General features: G+C 45.0%; 1 protein-coding gene across 3 annotated transcripts in view; it reads left to right on the top strand.

Annotated features, from left to right (window-relative positions):
• The first annotated feature begins 13,447 nt into the window (after positions 1-13,447).
• Positions 13,448-13,955, top strand: part of LOC129707346 (rho GTPase-activating protein 21-like) — a 159,119-nt gene continuing 158,611 nt past the window's right edge. The window contains exon 1 of one of the 3 annotated variants that reach the window (XM_055652324.1): positions 13,448-13,578. The gene's annotated coding sequence lies outside the window, so the exon portion shown is untranslated. Of the gene's footprint in view, positions 13,579-13,600; positions 13,940-13,955 lie in introns of those variants that run through there. The other 2 variants (XM_055652314.1, XM_055652340.1) reach the window with 2 other exon arrangements.

Genomic DNA, 13,955 nt, shown 5'->3' on the forward strand with positions numbered 1-13,955 from the left:
TTCCATAAAAGCTGTAATATCAAAATCCTCTGCGTCAATCCATGGGCTGAGTTTGTCTGCTATACGTGATTCACTGATTTACTTCAGCAGTTTGTGACTTTTTCTGTACTTTCAGTCAGACAGGAAAAGGGAGAAGAAGGAATGACCAGGGTGGGACAAGTCTTTCTGCATACTGGATATATTTGCTTTAAAGTCTGTATTTGCTTCAACCTTCTTATCTGTTACATTGGTGCCAACCCCCTTTCAACCCCCACGCAACTCACATTGCTGCTTTTGACGCTGTTGATTAAATTTCTACCCTTGACATTGAAGGATGGCTCCTTTTTCCAGGCATGTATATTTCATTAAAGTACGGGTTTAAAGTAGGTGATATACGTGTATTGATGAAAGAAGGTATGAAGAAAATTAAATTATGCAATCATCGGCGGTCACTCAAAACGAGTGACTGTCCTCTTATGGAGGACGCCTGTGCATGACTTTGTTTAACGTGGGAAGACTGGTGCACAGACAGCTACCACATGGTCCTTGACAGATCTGGGTCAGAACCCAGTGGCATGGAATCCAAGACGACCGGGGACTCTTTTCTGCTGCAGCCTTTATCTGCCTTCCCAGCCATTGTGACATTCCACTAAAGTCAGCCATCTTCCCCCGCCTGTTCCACCATTGAGGTCTTGGTTGGATTGCTCTTTGTCAGAGACCTCCCCCTCGACCTTACTGCCATGGGTGATCCTACCAGGAGCATAGCTCCAGACGGCATCGCTCTCAGGATCTTAGGACCACACAAGCTTCTCCACCATGACAAGGTGACAATCCACGGAGAAGGAACTTTGCAATAAACATATCCATTCATTATATTTAGAGGTGTGAGTCACTTAATACAAAGGTATTTATGGTCAATATTATTGTTAAATAAATACATGACAGACATTTGATTACTACAGCAATTGCTGAATTTGTCCTAACCATAAATCAATTATTATTGATCCCTATATAAATGTTTAATCAATTATTCATGATATGTATTTGATTAAATTATTTAAGACAATGCACATCTATAGCATACCCTATTGTGACATGCCTATCTCTTAGGTTTCTAGAAAAAAATATCTATGCTGCATATCATTGTATACACTCTATTATAATGTTTATTGCTATAAGAAAATGAGAAAAATATATAAATTCATGCAAATTGTCACTGATCATATCTCTGAGAAAATACATTGAATCATTATTAGAACCACAAATCTAACAATAGGTCATTAAGAAATTTCTTAACAATTTGGGAAGGGCAAGTGTCCGTGGGTGAGCCTTTTGGAACCAGCGACCAACCACATTTCTATTTGCTTTAAATAGTTATGGAGGGCAGGCCTGCAAGTTCAAATTCTAAATTGGGGCAAGGCCAACTTTGATGATATTAGACAGGGATTTGCTCAAGTTGATTGGGGTATGTTGTTTGCAGGCAAAGGGACGTCCAGAAAGTGGGATGTTTTTGAAAATGTGATGACAAGAGTTCAGGGAATACTTGAATCTGTTAGAGTGAAAAGGCTTAGACAGGTGGGCGTAAGGCAGCCGAGAGAAATTGAGACTCTGGTCAGAAAAAAGAAGGAGGTTTGGAACTGGAAGAGGCATCTGAAATCAAGTGTATCCCTGGAGGAGTTTCAGGAACTGAAGAGCGTACTTTCGAAGGAAATCATGCGGGCAAAAAGGGGGCATGATATAGTTCATGCAGGCAATCTTTAAGGAAAGCCAAAGTGATTTTATGTACATTAAGGGAAAGAGGGTGACTAGGAACAGACTAAGGCCACTCAAAAACCAAAGCGGTCATCTCTGTGTGGAGCCGCAGGAGAAGGACAAGGTATTTATCCTCTGTTTTTACAATGAATAAAGACATAAAGACTGGGAACTCAAGTCGCAGTTCGTGGAAGTGTCTTGAGGACCGTCAGCATTGTGGTCGCAGAGATCCTAAGGCATATGAAGGCACATAAACCTCCCAGGCTAGATCAGTTAGATCCGTGGACACTGTGGGAAGCTAGTTTTAAAAGTTTGTTTTGGAGATTTCTTTAGCTTTTCTATATGGGGGAGGGGGGTAGGGTAAGGGGGAAAACATTTCCCAGTCACTTCCTGGTGAGGAGGCGACTATTCTCCGTGTCACATCCTCGCCCCCCCCCCTCCTCGCGGCCTACCACCTGGATTGGAGCGGCCTTTCCTGCCGGGGACCCGGACCAGAGCTTTAGCAGTGGCGGCGCAGTGCTGGATACATTGCAGGGTGGGCAATGCCTTACCTGGATCGCCGTTGAAGCCCCGGAGTGTTGGGCTTGCTTCTTCAACATCGGAGCTGTGGTACGTAGAGCTTCCAGCGCGGGTGGCGCTGACTTCAACATCGCGGAGTCCTGGGGCCCTTTGCCGAAGGCCGCCAACGTTGAATCTCCGCCCAGCGCTGCCTAGGGACTTTGGTAGGAGGTGGCTGATTCGGATATCCAAGCCGCCGAGGATGTCCTCCGAATCCCGATGTCGGACTTCCATCACCGCGGCGAGCGGGCCTGAACATCGGGCCGCCCGTAGCGGCGGCAGTGGGTAGTTTGGGAGCCCCCCAACCACGGGAGGACAACAGAGGAGGATGACTGAATTTTGGAGCCTTTCCTCACAGTGGGAAATTTTGATCCCGCTGTGTGGGGATGTCTGTGTTAAAGACTATCGTGTTCTGTGCTCTTTATTATTGTATGGCTGCATGGCGACCACACATTTCACTGCACCAATTGGTACGTGACAAATAAATGTATCTTGTATCTTGAATTACAGGCACCTTGGCTGAGATATATGAATAATCCTTAGGTAGGTATGTTGCAAAACCTACCTTCAGCGTCGCTGCAGATCTGTCCCTGCCTGTGTGCGTGATTTTGGTGCCGTTGAGAGGGGGGCGGGTTTAAAACGCGATTTTCCCTAGACTATTCAAATCAAGGTTGTTCAGCCTACTTAGTTGCTGACGAAAAATCGCTGGGATGTTGGTTCGCTGGAGCTATTTTTAAACTATATTGATTAATTTAGTTGTTATAGTAAGTTAAAAATTATCCTCTAAACCCGTAACCGCCGACAACGGGATGGATCTCATACAGTGGACAACGGAAGGTAGGTTGTTTATTTTTACATTAAAAAGGGCTTCCTTTATACAAAGTTTAATGTTGCGAGTAGCTAATTTGGGGCCCCATTAAATCCCGCAGTATTTTTCTGGGCATATGGGGTATAAATCTACCGCAATGGGAACAGTCCAAACCAGCGTGTGCCACAGGATCCCACTCGAAAGCTGATTTACGTGGCCATTAATTTACAGCAATTGAACACTAAATTCCTTCCATTTGGCCTATAAATTAATGTCAATGAGATTTAAAAATCATGTTTTATTGTGAATTCTTTGTGAATGTTATTTGGACACTTAGGCTATTTAAAAATGTTAATTTTTTCTTAAGTAATTGAAGTTTGGAATTAGCTACAATTGAGTAACTAACTAATTATATGCTTTAATTTCAGGTCATCCAAGTAAGATTGTTTCATATTTGTTTCAGAATGCTTCAATCTATAATTACTGAACATTTCTTTCAGTTCTCTTAATTTTTAAGAAAGTTATGGCCATTTCACTGTCCTCGATCACAGCTTTTGTGTTAAGTCAATGGAAAATCAATAGGGAACAAGATGCTAATTTCCGAGTATTAAAATGGCCATAACTCTTTTAATACTGAAGATATGAAAGTGAATTAGGTGTAAAATTTAACTTATTTTTGTGCTTTATCTGATGGGATAAATTGCAGACTTGATTTTTAAAATCTCAAAATTTAGGTACCTGTACTGGTGAACTGCTGGAAGACTGGAGGGTGGCTATTGTTGTGCCTTTATTTAAAATGGGCTGCATGAAAATCTTAGGAACTCTGGACCAGTAAACCCAACATTTGTTGTCACAAAGAACTGTAGTTGCTGGTTAATGCACAAAAGGACACAAAGTGCTGGAGTAACTGGAGCAGGTCAAGCAGCATCTCTGGAGAACATAGATAGATAACATTTCGGTTCGCAACCCTTCTTCAGAAAGATTATGAATCATTTGGCAGACACTTGGACAGTTACATGGATAGGAAAGGTCTTGAGGAATATGGCCAAATGTGGGAAAATTAGACTATGGGGAATCTTGGTTGGCATGAACAGGTTGGACCAAAGGGGCCTGTTTCTATGCAGCATGACACTATGACTCAATAAATTAGTTTGTGATGAAGATGGAACATATGAGAAGTAATCAACAATTCAGGCAGCATTTGTGGAGAGAAAAACAGAGATAATGTTTTATGTAGATGCTCTGTCAGAAAATTCGTCAGCGTCATGGATAAAGTATGTGAGAAATTAATGAGTTATAGTGAACAGACATTAATCAATTTAGAAGATTCCATCTAAGTCCTTGACTGTGAGCAACATGCAAACTGTAACAAATCGCTGTGAGAAATCAATACAAATCACAGAAACAATGACATGATGAGGATTTATAGGACACTACGAAACCAGCACTGATCAACCTCAAGCAAAAAAGGCCCCTCATTAACGTCTAAAAGAACGATTCCATGGTGACATTTGCAAATCAAAAAGAAAAGGGTTAGCGTGTGTATAATGACATATATACTCATATCTCGGTGATGCAAATTGCACAAAAAAATGCATTTGTGTGGAATTAAAGTATTGAGGCAATTCTTTTTGAGTAATATTCAATCTCTTAACAAAATAAAATTGTTATTGCAAGTTGAAAATAAAACAATATTGTTGCACATATGAAATGCTGTAAATACTCAACAGGCCAGGCAGTACATTTGGAGGGAAGCAGACTTAATGACCTGCATACTCACCCTTCTGCTAATAAAAACGGAATTATTTCTACAGAAAAATCCAGGAAGATCAGTGTAGTTACATATGACATTTTTGAATAACTTAATCTTGAATGACAAATAATTTTATCACCAAATTTGACTGACAGGGCAATTACCCATTTCTATTTATCTGAACTGCAGAATTACCATTACAAGCAATCTTAGGTTTAATAGTTGATGTGCGAATTTCAGCACTTTGTTTTCATCTGGCTCCAGGCCAACTTGTCAATTTGTGGATAAGGAAGTGGAGTAAATAAATTGCAAGGATGTCTTGTTTGAAAGGCTCGTCTCCAGTTGGTTCAGAATGCTGCTGCTCGCCTTTTAACAGGGACTCGAAAGAGGGAGCACATATCGCCAATTCTGGCCTCCCTACACTGGCTCCCGGTGCACTTTCGGGTTCATTTTAAGTTACTGTTATTTGTTTTTAAATCTCTGAATGGGCTCGCCCCGCCTTACCTCTCTGAGCTGCTCCACCCATACACTCCTGCCCGGTCCCTCAGGTCAGCTGGTCAGCTGCTCCTGGAGGTACCGAGGTCTAGTCGGAGGCTCAGAGGGGATAGAGCCTTCTCTGTTGCTGCTCCGGCACTCTGGAACACCCTGCCGCTGCACATCAGACAGGCCCCCTCACTGTCCATCTTCAAATCCAGTGTTAAAACGCATTTGTACTCCCGCTTTTGACCATGCAGGCTTTGCTTCTGTTTGTGGTGTTTTTTTCATTTTCTGGCTATTTCATTGGCCAACTTTTTTTGTCAATTGTGGATAAGCTATGTTTGAAGTGCTCTATAAAATAAATTATTATTAAGATTATTCTTGTTGTTAAATTCATCAGGATCTCCATCTTCTGGCAAACTGATTTCCTCCCAGCAAATATATGTCCTTGGTCCCTTCCAACACGTATAAGGACCATTAATTCTGTCTTCTCTCACTCGACAATTGATGCCTGATAGGTTAAGTGCATTCAGCATTTTTAATTTTAATTTCATGTTTATAGTAAATGCAGTGATTTGGTTTTGTTTAAGAAACAGTAGAATTGTGCATCTCAGGTCCTTAAAATCACCAGTGTGTAAATCAATGATACAGTAAGTTACTGAAAGAAACCAATGTGAGAAGAGTATTAGAGTATTATCAATATAATGGGGGCACAGTGGCGAAGGGCCTGTTTCCATGCTGTATCCCTAAACTAAACTAAACTAAACTGAGCTAAACTGATGTATTTACAGAAAATAGCACTACATTTTAAGAGACCACCATTCAGTGATTTCATAGGAAATGAGAGGGACTGTGATAAATCTTCAAGATAAACTCTATATTTAGTGGAGCAAAAAACAATTTGCTGGAGGCACTCAATGGGTTATGCAGCATCTGTGGAGGGACATGGAGCGAGGACTTTTCTGGTCATGCTTCTTCACCTGAACTGAAAGAGTACAAGGGAGATGGCCAGTGAACTGAGGAGGAGGGATGGGATGAAAGCTGGTAATCAATAGGTGGGTCCAGTTGAGGTTGATTGGCAGATGGAGACATGTGGGGGAACAAAGGTCGGAAATAGTGTCACAGACTGGGAGGTGATAGTTGGAGGGAACAAAGGACTGCAGATGATAGAATCTGATAGGAAAGGAAGGTGAGGCAAGGGTTAAGGTGTCAGGTTGTGGGAACTAAGGGGGTACATGCTCATACTCTGTCACCTTCTTTCTCCATCTTTTCAAACAAGCCCCAGCCCTATTTCCCCAGATTCCTTTCCCATCATCAACCCACACCTATGAACTCATGACCATTACCCACACACCTCTTCCATTTGCTTTCCTCTGCCCAAACTAACTCCCTTATTTGGTTTGATGTTTCACTTTTCCCAGCAGATGCTACCAAATGCATCCTTGTTTCATCCACCTATCATCTCCCTGCCACTCTATCTGTCTAGGATGTACTCATATTCTGAAGAGACAAGCTTTGTCCCTGACAAGTCATATCTTATAACTTGGTTGAGATTTTTCATAAGTTCATGTTACAGGAGCAGAATTAGGCCATTCGGCCCATCAAGTCTTCTCCGCCATTCAATCATGTCTGATCCATTTGTCCCTCTCAAACCCATTCTCCTGCCATCTCCCCATAACCTATCAATCTCCACCTTAAAAGTATCCATTGACTTGGTCTCCACAGCCTAATTTTTGAGTGAGTGGCAAAGATGACCGATGAGGGTAGGGCAGTGGGTATTGTCAACGTAGATTTTAGTAAGACATTTGATAAAGTCCTGTATGGTAGGCTGATCCTGAAGATGAAAAGACATGGGATCCACTGTGACATGGTAGTTTGGATTCACAACTGGAAAACCCATTGTTGTTTGTTGCTCCAGATTCCAGCATCTGCAGGTTCTTGTGTCCCTATTTTATTGGGATGGGTAGCACAGCTGGTAGAGCTGCTACCTGTTTTCAAGAAGGAACTGCAGATGCTGGAAAATCGAAGGTACACAAAAAAGCTGGAGAAACTCAGCGGGTGCAGCAGCATCTATGGAGCGAAGGAAATAGGCAACGTTTCGGGCTGAAACCCTTCTCCAGACTGATAGGGGACTATCTCACAGCACCAGAGACCCGGGTTTGATCCTGCATTTGGGCGCAGCATGTGCGGAGTTTGCACTTTTTCCCTGTGACCATGTGGGTTTCCTCGGGGTGCTCCAGTTTCCTCCCACATCCCGAAAGACATATGGGTTTGTAGGTTAATTGGCCTCTGTAAATTGTTCCTAGTGTGTAGGGAGTCAAGAGTCAAATGTCCCAAAATGAAGCAATGCAATTCTTACTTGCAGCAGCACAAGATATGTAAACATATTACTCTGTAAAACCCATAATAAACAACAATAAAAGTTCAGTATATATATAAACAAAAACTGAAAAATAAATAGACAATAATAGGTCAAAATCAAAAATAATGCCCCCAAGTCGATATGATTTGGAGTCTTTTTGGAGGTTGTAGTGTTTAACAGCCTGATGGTTATATGGAAGAAGTTGCTCCTGCTCCTGCTCGTGAATTTGGACATTACAGTTTTCAAGCTCCTATACCTTCTTCCCGATGGCAGGAGAGAAATGAGAGTGCGGCCAGGGTGGTGTGGGCCTCTGATGTAGCGGGCTGCCTTTTGAGGCAGCGACTCTTATAGATCCCTTCAATGGTGGGGACGTCAGTATCCATGATGGACTGCACAGTGTTCTTCGCTTTTAACAAATCTTCTTAATTCCTGGGGATTCGAGTTGCCAAATCAGGCCGTGATGGAACCAGTCAATACGCTGTCTACTGTACACATGTACATATCAAATCGCCTCAATCTTCTCAGGAAGTAGAGGCATTGATGGGCCATCTTTATGATTGCATCAATGTGCTGGGTCCTGGGCAGATCTTCAGAGATATGTATGCCCAGGAATATGATGTTTTGATTCTCTCCACCACCGTCCTGTCAATGAAGACAGGATTCTAGGACTTCCTCTTCAAGGTCAGTTTATTATCATATGTACCAACTGGGGGAGTCTGGAACCAGGGGCCACATTTTAAGAATAAGGGGTAAGCCATTTAGAACAGAGATGAGGAAACACTTTTTCACACAGAGAGTCTGTGGAATTCTCTGCCTCAGAGGGTGATGGAGGCCGGTTCCCTGGATACTTTCAAGAGAGAGCTGGATAGGGCTTTTGAAAATAGCGGAGTCAGGGGATTTGGGGAGAAGGCAGGAACGGGGTACTGATTGTGGATGGTCAGCCATGATCACATTGAATGGCCCAATGGCCTACTCCTGCACCTATTGTCTATTGTCTATAATTAAGGTGCAGTGAAATTTGATTTACCATACAACCATACGAAGTGAAAAGCAACAAGGCACACAACCACGTAAGAGTTTACATAAACATTCCTCACTGTGATGGAAGGCAATAAAGCTCTACTACTTCTTTTTTGTTTGTGGTCGGGGCAGTCAAACCATCTGCAGCCAGGGTGATCAAAGCCCCCGCAGCCGACAATCAAAGCCCCTGTCAGGTGATCGAAAACCGTGTTGGGGTGGTTGAAACTCTCTCCACGGCATGGAGCTCCCAAGTCAGCCTCTTCTTACCAGAAACCGCAGGCTTCACGATGTTAAAGTGCACAGGCCCCGCAGTTGGAGCTTCGATCCCTGGCAAGGGGATGGCAAGTTCCGCGATGTTAAAGTCCCGCAGACTCCTGCGGCTTGGAGCGCCGGGTCGGTCTCCAGGAAAGGCGCCAACTCCACAATGTTAGGCCGCAGTGGGGACAGAGATATGATACGGAAAAAAAATTGTCAAGGTAAGAGATTGAAAAAAAGTTTCCACCAACCCCTCCCCCCACATAAAACAAAGAACACTAAAACATACTTTTTAACACATACTAAAAACAACAATAAAGAAGGACAGACAGACTATTGGTGAGGAAGCCACTGCTGATGGCGCCACCCTGTAGACCTTGGTCTTACTGACGTTGACAGCTAGGTTGTTCTGGCACCATTTGATCAGTCAATTGACCTGCCTCCTATACTCCGACTCATCGTCATCTGTAATTTGTCCAACAATGGTGGCATCATCAGCAAACTTAAAGATGGTGTTCGAACTGCTACACCGTCGTGAGTAGAGCAGAGGGGCTGAGCACGCAACCTTGAGGTGCTCCCCCATTGATGGTAATCGAGGAGGAAGTGTTGCTGCCAATTCGTATAGATTGTGGACTGTGGATGAGGAAGTTGAGATCCAGTTGAAGAAGGATGTGCAGGGACCCAGATCCATGAGCTTGGTTAACAGCTTGGAGGGAATTATGGAGTTAAATGCAATGCTGTAGTCTATGAACAGCCTGATGAATGTGTTTTTATTGTCAAAAGGGTCCAGTACAGAGTGGAAAGCCAGCGAGATTGCATCCTCTATTGACCTGTTGTGGCGATAGACAAACTGTAGCGGGTCTAGGTTCTTTTGAGGAAGCAGTTGACATGCACCATAACCAACCTCTCTTAGCACCATGGAAGTTAGTGCTACTGATCGGTAATCATTGAGGCACGTAAACCCTTGGGCACCGGTATTATTTCAGTAGGTGGGAGCCACAGACCACAGTTATGGGAGGTTAAAGATGTCCATAAAAACTCCAACCAGTTGGCCTGCACAGGTTTTAAGAACACGACCAGGTATACCATCAGACCCAGACGCTTTTCGAGGGTTCACCCTCCTGAAGGATCATCTGACATTAGCCTCTGTGACTGAGATCGTAATACCATCGGGGGCTATGGGGGCCCGGGAAGACATATCAAACGTATCAAGGAGTGCATAAAACTCATTGAGCTCATCTGGGAATGAATCTTCACTGTTGCTTGAGCTGCCCCCTGATTTCATGGCATATAAGCCCTGCCACAGCTGCCGAATATCCATCTCATTAAAAATGGATGTGAGGGTAGGATAACATAGAACTGGTGTGAATAGGTAAGTGATGGTTGACTTGGACTTGCTGGACTGAAAGACCAGTTTCCATTCTGTATTTTTAAATCAATCAATTATACACACAAGTTGCTTATAAAAATATTTTAGAGCCTATCATAATCCTTCTGTATGTTTAACTTCTTGAGTTTTGATTTCTAAGTTGTAATTAAAAAATGCTTCAGCTATCAAAATCCATATTTCTAATATTGCACTGACAGGTATTTAATCACCTCAATGAATCCCCATCGTCAACTTTATCCCAATTAGAAAATTAATCCAGCTTCTTTAAGAAGCTAATTATCTAAGTACCTGCTCATTCGTTTGGAACATTGCATGTATTTCTTGATTTATTTCAACGATATATCAACAAGGCGTTATCAGGGACAGGCAAAACACCAAAGTTTGAAATGGATTTATCTAAACTTCCGGCTTTCAGATAGGATTATTTCCTATGCTTTTTGGTATTTAAATAATCTGCCAAACTCTTTTTGGTTCCGAGGAACAAAGTTCAGTTTTAATCAAAAATGTTTAAGTTATGATTTTCAATATTATCCTAGTTGTCTTTCCCGTATCCTTTCCAACATATCAACCCCCCCAAACAGCACCCGTTACGACAATGCATCTCCTCCAATTGTACATACAAAAGTGCCCTGAGGTGGAGCCGGGATTGGAATTTTGCTCACAATATACATGAGTGTTACCGAAATCTCTACTCAAAGGATAGAATGAACAAGGACCTTGAGTGCAAGCAGAAACATGAGACTACATATGCTGGAATATGAAGCAAGCAAAATACTGCTGGAAGAACACCGCGCGTCCCGTGGTATGTGCGCGTCCCGTGGTATCTGTGGGCGACGTTTCGGGTCGAGATTCGGCACCAGGACTATTCTACCGACAGTTTTTTGTTACATTGAGAGCAACGTGCCATAATAATGGTGTGCGAAGTTGCATATGTCATTGCATTCAGTTGCGTTGAAACCTGCCAAAAACGTGTCTCTTTTATTTTTGTGCAGTTCATATAAAACTGAAATGTTTGTTAAATCGCCGCGGCAACATCCTTGCTTAAATATTTGGATTCAGTGAATATCATTCAGGAGCCAGCATGCCGAATGTCAGAATTAGAACATTATGGATCACAAGATAGACTCGGATGATAAGGCTTTTGGGTTGATCAGAATAAATCTAAAGGTTAGTTTGATTATGGCAAGTATATGTGAGGAGAAAATGAATGAATGAAAGAACAGTGACAAATCTCAGAGGGATGGGCTGCGAGAAAATAGGACGCGACGGCGCATTAACATGAAATATGACAGACCTCAAAACACTGGAGAATCAAACTGAGTCACACGATAAATTATTTATGTCGTAAGAGCCTTCCGCTACAAATTATACATTTTTTGTGTGTGTGAGAGACTGCTAACAAACTAGAAGAGGTTTGAATCTCTGCAAGGCATAAGAATATCATAGTAAAATCATCGAAAAACAGAGGTATCAGTATCTCCGCGAGAAACGAGTGGGGCGTGTCAATTCCATCTGGTAAGGGATTTCAGATATGGATGGGGTCCGGGAAATGGGTGTGAAATAGGCGTCACAATAGCCCGCTGTCATTATTTTTGCCCAAGAATAGACCAATATATGATATTTCTAGCAGAACATGCTGGAAAAATGTAAAATGTTGCAGAGAACTACACCCAAACCTGCCTCTCCCGAATTTGAATTGGGGTTGAATGAATAATCAGCTACGTGGCGGCATCAAACTATGGAATGTGTCGCCTAACCTCTCAACGTTGCAATTACACGCTCTGCCACAGAAAATAACTGTTCTGTGAACTGTAGTAAATTATCCATCCATCCCCGCGCTTAATTTCTATGCAGCTCACATAGTGCTGAAGATCACACACTACAACGATCCACGCTGCGTCCACTTTGTTTCCTTTTTTTCCCCCAATGCATATTTGTTTTAAAACATGAAGGAATCACATTCTGCGGGCACACGTTGGAAAGTGTTGGGGGTTGGTGAAGAGTAGGCAAGATATCTGAACGGGGGCGTTTACTCGGGAATGTAGCAGCTTTAACAAGTGCATGGATGTTTATGTGTCTGAATGGGGGGGGCAGTGAGGATAAGGGAGCGGTACTTAGCAGCGCCGTGATCACTGGCCGGCGGGGGAGGGGGATCAGGAGCGGGAGTGTTTGTGAGGGGAGGGGTTAAGATGAAGGAGAGGGAGTGTTTGTGAGGGGAGGGGGGTCAGGATGAAGGAGAAGGAGTGTGTGTGAGGGGAGGGGGTCAGGTGGAAGGAGCCGGTGTGTGTGTGTGTGTGTGTGAGGGGGGGTGTGTTTGTGTGTGTGTGTGTGTGTGTGTGTGTGTGTGTGGGGGGGGGGGGTCATGAAGCGGGACTGTGTGTGTGTGAGGAGGGGACTCAGGAGGAAGGTGCGGGACTGTGTGTGTGGGGGGGGGTGATGAAGCGGGGTGTGTGTGTGAGGGGGGGGTCATGAAGCGGGAGTGTGTGTGTGTGTGTGGGGGGGGGGGGGGGTGATGAAGCGGGAGTGTGTGTGTGTGTGGGGGGGTGGGTGATGAAGTGGAGTGTGTGTGTGTGGGGGGGGGTCATGAAGCGGGAGTGTGTGTGGGGGGGGGGGGTGATGAAGCGGGAGTGTGTGTGTGTGTGGGGGGGGGTCATGAAGCGGGGAGTGTGTGTGTGGGGGGGGGTGATGAAGCGGGAGTGTGTGTGTGGGGGGGGGGTGATGAAGCGGGAGTGTGTGTGTGGGGGGGGGTGATGAAGCGGGAGTGTGTGTGGTGTGTGGGTGGGGGGGGGTGATGAAGCGGGGGTGTGTGTGTGGGGGGGGGTGATGAAGCGGGAGTGTGTGTGTGTGTGTGGGGGGGGGGGTAGTGGGTGTGTATGGGGGAGAGTGTGTGTGTGGGGGGGAATGTGTGTGTGTGTGTGAGGGGGGACTCGGGAGGAAGGTGCGGGAGTGTGTGTGTGTGTGTGAGCGGGCGGGCGGGCGGGAGGAGGAGGAGGGCCGATGAGGTGAGGTGAGGAGGGGGTGGGAGTGGAGGAGGGGGGGACGGACGAGCCATTCCGTTGGCCCGGGGTTGGGAATAAATTGTTGGAAAGCGCGAGTAGAGGGAGGGAGGGGGTGGATGGCGGATGGCGGATGAAACAGTCGATCCCATTGGCCGTAGTGCCACACTATGGATGTAAACCCGCCGGTGGTTGGTCGCTGGTGCTGTCCGGCGGCTGTGTTCTCGGGTGATTATTTTTCTCTTTTTTTTTTACGCGGATTCGGTGAAGGGGCGAAAATGAGGAAAATAATAATGGCGGCGGCGGCGGCGGCGGCGGCGAGGAGTGGGAGTCGGGCTTCACCTCGGTGTTGAACCCTCCCGTTGTCCGTGCGAGGGGGAGAGGGAGAGGGAGTGAGCGATAGTGGCGGAGAAGCGCCGCTGGACTCGGGGGAGTGGCGACTGACAGCAGCCGGAGGAGAGGAGCGGAGCGGAGAGCCATGGCGGTGGTGTCGGCGGCGGCGGCGGCGGGCGGCGAGTCGGCGGGACAGCGGCGCATGGAACATTCTGGAGTGAGGGGAGGGGGCGTCTAGGCCTCTCGACGCCACAAGGTGTGCTCTCCCCCCC

This window comes from Leucoraja erinacea, chromosome 2 (assembly GCF_028641065.1).
Source record: "Leucoraja erinacea ecotype New England chromosome 2, Leri_hhj_1, whole genome shotgun sequence".
NCBI classification, from domain to species: domain Eukaryota; kingdom Metazoa; phylum Chordata; class Chondrichthyes; order Rajiformes; family Rajidae; genus Leucoraja; species Leucoraja erinaceus.